The sequence below is a fragment of the Cyprinodon tularosa genome, unplaced genomic scaffold, assembly GCF_016077235.1.
Source record: "Cyprinodon tularosa strain WSP-4 unplaced genomic scaffold, ASM1607723v1 ctg172, whole genome shotgun sequence".
NCBI lineage: Eukaryota > Metazoa > Chordata > Actinopteri > Cyprinodontiformes > Cyprinodontidae > Cyprinodon > Cyprinodon tularosa.
Window position 1 is genome coordinate 563,688 of NW_024038551.1, and position 7,264 is coordinate 570,951.

Sequence of the window (7,264 nt, forward strand, 5' to 3'; positions counted from 1 at the left end):
ATATATGATTTCCCTTTATAACTCTGGCAAAAAATTATAAAATGTCACCAAATCCACAGAGTTTGTTGTGAATGAAGAGAGGAATAAACACAGTTAAAGACTTGCAGGTGAATTTATTTCTTCCCATGTAATGGAGGGGGAACAGACCATTTCAGGCAGCTGAAATATCAATTCTCTCTCTCATATTTTTGAGCAATAAACAGCAACTGTCCAGATTCTCAAAATGTGTTATGAGTGATAGCATGTAGTATACTAGAAATGTCCTTAATCCAGTAATCTGTCATATTGAACGGGATTTACCAGAAAGTCTACACTCTCATCTTTTCAGGAAGTTTTCATTTTTGTGTCCTATATCAGCCAGTTTCCATGCTCTTGTATCAGTAATGAATAATTATAAATAGACAGTACGAGTTGGAAAACTGTGTTTGGTGACTGACTTTTATTTCTGTCAGTCTGAAGTGACAGAAGTTGGAAAAAGACCGATTCTCTTGGCGTTTAAAAAAACAACACAAACCAGCTTAAAAGGAGCTGGTCTACTTACTTATTTTACAATTTTGTAAACAACAGCCGCTCATTAAACTGGATGTTACAACCAGCTGTTTGAGCTGTTTTTTTAACCGAGAAATCGATCACAAGCGCTGTGAAAACGGTCACATCTGCCAAGATTCGGGGCTCTCTGGCAAACATCCTGGGCTGTAGCCAAAGTAGCCACACCCTAGATCCGCCTCGGATTGTAGCTCAGGTGCGCAGCAGCCAATCGCTGCAGCTGCAGGTGGATGAGTCTGACAATTTGAAAATTGGCTCTGTTAGAAATCCTGGGCTGCATCCTCCAAGGACGCGGCCTACCTAGACTGGATCCTTCGAAGTCCGTGAAAATAAGGAGACCGGGAGAGTTTAGGCTGTGAATTCGAACAGGTACCCATCGGCGGGTTTTATCGCCGTATGTTCTGTTGCTTAGCAACCGTGAAAGTTGACACACAAAGCAGGAAAATAATGAAAACCAAAGTTTTAAAAACTGTTTGTCTATTTATTTATGTCTTATCATAAAGTGCACAAAGACTCACAAGAATTCAGAGTGGAATAAAGATTCCAACCACCGGGAGCAAATGTAATGATAGAAACCTTAGTCAGTTAAATAACCTGCTGCTGTCATTCTGCACATCTCTGATGTTGCTGCTATTTTCGAATTTCCATTACTGTAAAAATAAATGTCCATAGCTGCATATTGGTTATTTATTCTCCAGTTTTATATTGTTAAAACAGTTTTGTATTGTTTGTATTTTAACTCTTCCCTATTATGTTATTCTTAGACATTTTTCTAAGGTCCACATTTGTGTGACAAATTTCAATAATCTTTCTGCTGCTGTAAATCTGCCCATTGTGGGACAATTGAGGGATTTTCTATTCTATAAAAGGGGTAGAAAGATATAAGTAAATCTAAACAATGTATGTATAAAAAATATATCTGCAGAGTCTGCAGATATATTAGAATCTGTCCTTAAATTACAGCCAAAAACCATTTACACAGTAACAGATTAAAACCTTTAGATAAACCAAACATTACCGCCACATATCTGCCTCTATAACCATTAAAACAACTACAGGTGCTGGTCATAAAATTAGAATATCATGAAAAAGTAGATTGATTTCAGTAATTCCATTTAAAAAGTGAAACTTGTATATTATATTCATACATTACATACAAACTCATATATTTCAGATGTTTATTTTGTTTAATTTTGATGATTACAAATGACAACAAATGAAAATCTCAAATTCATCATATCAGAAAATTAGAATATTACTGAAGACCAATAAAAACAAAGGATTTATAGAAATGTTGGCCAACTGAAAAGTATGAACATGAAAAGTATGAGCATGTACAGCACTCAGTATTTAGTTGGGCCTCCTTTGGCCTGTAATACTGCAGCAATGCGGCGTGGCATGGAGTCGATCAGTCTGTGGCACTGCTCAGGTGTTATGATAGCCCAGGTTGCTCTAATAGTGGCTTTTAGCTCTTCTGAATTGTTGGGTCTGGTGTATTGCATCTTCTTCTTCACAATACCCCATAGATTTTCTATGGGGTTAAGGTCAGGAGAGTTTGCTGGCCAATTAAGAACAGGGATACCATGGTCCTTCAACCAGGTACTGGTAGCTTTGGCACTGTGTGCAGGTGCCAAGTCCTGTTGGAAAATGAAATCTGCATCTCCAAAAAGTTGGTCAGCTGCAGGAAGCATGAAGTGCTCTAAAACTTCCTGGTATGTGGCTGCGTTGACCCTGGACCTCAGAAAACACAATGGACCAACACCAGCAGATGACATGGCACCCCAAACCATCACTGACTGTGGAAACTTTACACTGGACTTCAAGCAACGTGGATGAAGTGCCTCTCTTCTTTTCCTCCAGACTCTGGGACCTTGATTTCCAAAGGAAATGCAAAATTTACTTTCATCAGAGAACATGACTTTGGACCACTCACCAGCAGTCCAGTCCTGTTTCTCTTTAGCCCAGGCAAGACGCTTCTGACGCTGTCTGTGGTTCAAGAGTGGCTTGACACAAGGAATGCGACAGCAGAAACCCATGTCTTTCATACGTCTGTGTGTGGTGGTTCTTGAAGCACTCACTCCAGCTGCAGTCCACTCTTTGTGAATCTCCCCCACATTTTTGAATGGGTTTTGTTTCACAATCCTCTCCAGGGTGCGGTTATCTCTCTTGCTTGTACACTTTTTTCGACCACAGCTTTTCCTTCCATTCGCCTCTCTATTAATGTGCTTGGACACTGAGCTCTGTGAACAGCCAGCCTCTTTAGCGATGACCTTTTGTGTCTTGCCCTCCTTGTGCAAGGTGTCGATGGTCGTCTTTTGGACAACTGTCAAGTCAGCAGTCTTCCCCATGATTGTGTAGCCTATAGAACTAGACTGAAAGACCATTTAAAGGCTTTTGCAGGTGGTTTGAGTTAATTAGCTGATTAGAGTGTGGCACCAGGGGCCATCAATTTTGAACCTTTTCACAATATTCTAATTTTCTGATATGATGAATTTGAGATTTTCATTTGTTGTCATTTGTAATCATCAAAATTAAACAAAATAAACATCTGAAATATATGAGTTTGTATGTAATGTATGAATATAATATACAAGTTTCACTTTTTAAATGGAATTACTGAAATCAATCTACTTTTTCATGATATTCTAATTTTATGACCAGCACCTGTATTTTCATTCATTTCAGACGGAACTATTCACAGAGTTGTATTATATTAAACTGAACTTCCAAATTTCACCACTGTTCGGCGCCAAGTAACCTTTCCTCTGATCACGGCTTGCTTGGTCTGGCAATGAATCCTGGGATATCCAAGAACACTGAGGAGACATCAGACCCGTCCTTCAAATCGGGCAAAAAGAAGGACGCATTTTAAGGTCGCATAACGAGGCCTCTTGGAATCCGGCCAGACCTCGGCGCTGCTCTATGACATAATCATCCTTCGAATCTGGCCTTCTAAGGACGCGTCCCAGGTTTTCGAACAGAGCAATTAACTGTAAATCAACAGCTATCGCCTGTATACGGAAGAGGATTAGGGCCACAGAAAAAAAAAAAAAGTTGACTGATTTTTAAATTTTATTTCAGTTTAATATGGGGAAAAAAAGTCAGAATCCTGACTTTAATCTCAGAATTCTGTCTTTTTTCCTATATGAAACTGAAATAAAATTTAAAAATCAGTTAGCTTATTCTTTTTTCAGTGGCCCTAATCCTCTTCCATACCTATCAGTATGAAAAAGGAGAAAGATAAGAAATAGGAGAGGGATTAATGACAAAAGAAAAGCAGAAGGAGGAAGATATGGATGCAGCAGCAAACCTTAAAGAAAAAAAAAAAAACGTTTTTATTTGGGCTACCTCCGTTATGCTCATTAATGTGACATACAGATCATTCATTGGATCTCCTTTTCAAGAACAATTTTCTAAACAGCTTCCCAATATATGATATTTATAGGTGAGGCATACTTTTCAGTGTATCAGGGGAATTAGTTGTGATTTGTCTTGTATTTAAAACCCGATAAAGGATAAAGGACCTTATTCTGAAATTGTATTTCTTTGACATTAATGATTGAAAAAAAAAGTAATTAAATCTATGAAACAAGAACCAGAAATAAGGCAGTTACACTGTAATGCATTTAGTAAGCAATGTGCATACCAAATGTAAAAGTTATAAATCACACAATAACAAAAGAAAAAGGTATTCAATTTTTTAATTGAATTAATACACACTGTAGATTAAAATCAGTTTGTCAATCAAAAATAATTATTTTTAGATTATTTCAATAAATCCTTAAATAGAAGAAAATAATTGTGTATTACACTGTGATCATTAACAAAAGGCCTGAATGATTTAGTTTATGCTCCATATTTGTGGTTAGAATTGTGCCGTTGGTCCAGCTAAACCAAAATAAAAGAAACCTTTCAAGGAACTACAAAGTCCTTTGGTACTGGAAGGTTCTGTTGTTTGAAGAAATCAATAGGAAAAAAAAAAAAGAAATCAATAGGATCGTGATCCGCACACATGGTGGGCTGGTTTCTACATGCTTTTCAGGAGCAGCTCCAGAATCACATATTTGACGGAATCTGTAGGAGTTTGTATAAATGAATCTGATTCAGTAGGAACTATCTCATAAACGTGACATATGGACCCAGTATTCAAGGTGAGACAGCTAGTAGGAAAGTTCAAAACGTTTATTTAAACAAAAACAGGTGGAACAGACACACACTGCTGTGGTACAGCGACTGCAGGTGCCATCTCTGATTTTGTAGAGAGAACGCAGGTAAGTGACCACGATCATCTGAACAGATGATAATTATAGCGAATCACTTACCTGTTTCTACAGTTCAGTCCACCACAGAACGGACAGATCCGGCTTCCAGGAATCCATCAGAGCGAGAAGGCATCCAGCTCAGACTGAAAATGCACAGATGGTCAGAATCCAGCAGGAGTCCAACTGAGGTTCAGGCAGGCAGATCAGGCAGAGGCAAACAGAGCCGGTGGGTGAGAGGGAACAGAATCAGGAAAACCGAATCACTTGGGACACACTGAAACGCTCTCACCACTGGGGAATAACTCGCCTGAGGACACTGGCTAAAGAATAAAGTCCTCACTGGAACAGGGACAAGAAACTTAGAACTAACTAAACTTACTAACAAAACTGACTGAGCGGAGAAACAGAAATCAAACTGGGAACAAACAGAAAGTTAACAGAAATCAAACAATAATCTGGCCCCAAATGCTCCGTCTGAACTGAATATAAAGCAAAGGAAACAGGTGAGAGGGATAAATGATAATTGCAGCAGGGAGGAAAACGACAGGTGAAAGAAATAAAACATTAAGGTGGAGGAATCAGGCCAGATCATGACAAACTATATAAATTAAATAAATTCAAAAGTTTTTCTCAGCTATTGTTTCAAAGTTGAGTTTGAAAATATTAGGGCTTTTGTTTCCCTAAATTCCAGAGAGATTAAATATTCAAGATTGAAAAGTTAATGTCTCAGAACAAACATCTGACTGGTAAAAGTGTGGACCTAAATATACTAAGCACGTATCGCTGTAAGAAAAGAATAACTGAGAATATAAAAAAATTTAAGCAACCTTATGCAGTAAGAATTTTGCGTTCTCTCAACGATTTGCCACCGGATTGTTTGAAGTTGAAATTCATCGCTGTACCAATTGCTTTTAGTTTGTTTGGCTAATTCGCTAAACTCTAAATTCTTCATTTTGCCAACATGAATGGTGTTATTCACAAAAGTACATAAAACTAATTATCTACACCGTAAATGTTAACTTTGGTCAATTACTTTTTATTAGCCAAAGTACGTACATTATTTGATAAATTCATAATACTCGATTCCATGTTTTTCTTACTTTATTGAACTTTTATCAAATTGAAATTTCACAGTTTATAATGGAGAAAAACATTAAATCACACCATAGGTATGGCTAAATACCTACATTATATAATTTAACAGCCTAAAATAAGTTAACAGTGTAGTTCAGAGTATTAACTCAACTTTAACAAAAAACTCTCTCTATATATATATAGTTTGTAAAAAAATTACACATACTGATATTTATAAAAGCTTTTAAACAACGTTTCTATGAGCATCTATCAAGCATTCCAGATTTTGTTTAGCTCACCCTCAATAAAGCCAATAAAACAATGAGAACATGTAGGCTTTCTTATACAAGAACTCTAGCTACAATCGGCAGAACAATATCAAACCAGTTTTAAAAAACTGATCTGCTGTTTAAACTGTTACACAAACTGTAAAAACAGCCATCGTAGCCAAACATATCTAGTTTACTGTTAAGGATATGTCATTTACTCAAGTGCAGATTACCAGAGTTTAGAGCGAGAGCTTGTTCTTCAGAGATCGCACAGGCTGTATGCTATCAGAGCCAATATCCATGAACTTGTTTTGAAATGTGTAGAGTGTACTTAAGAGTCTTTAGGTAGGAAATATTGAGAGCATAGAGAAGGCCAAAAAGATATGCCAATGCAGTTGGATGATCCGGGAGGTCCTCAAGAACTACTATTTCCTCCAAAATAACAGCAATGTTCTGCACCACTGGAGAAGTCACTGCTGCAGCAGAGTCCTCAAAGACCAAGAGTATGCCGACAGCCACTCCCTTAGCAGAGATGGCAAAAGTACTCACTTTCCGTACTTGAGTAAAAGTACAGATATTTGTGTTAAGAAATACTCTGGTAAAAGTGGAAGTACTGATTAAACTTCTTTACTCAAGTAAAAGTAACAAAGTACAGGCTTGTAAATTTACTTAAAGTATAAAAGTAAAAGTAGAAACCACTTTTTTCATGCCGTTGCCTACATTTTAAATGGATGTCTGCCAATAGGACTAGATCTCCGTTGTGTTCATTTTCAATCATCTCGTTGTCCATGCTACTATGCTAACGCCACCGCCACCAAGCTGCAATGATTTGCCGCAAATGAATACCGCCGAATCTGTCGATTCATCTTGTAGTGGTGCGTCAAATGCAACGTAGATTCCCATCCAATTAGATTGAATTTGGTATTGATGACGTGAAAAATAATAACGGTAACTCCATTGAAATGATTCAAAACTAAAGTAACGAGACAATTTTTTAAAATGTAAGGAGTAGAAAGTACAGATATTTGTGTAAAAATGTAAGGAGTAGAAGTAAAAAGTCACCATAAAAATACATAGTAAAATAAAGTAAAAATATCAGAAAAATGTACTTGA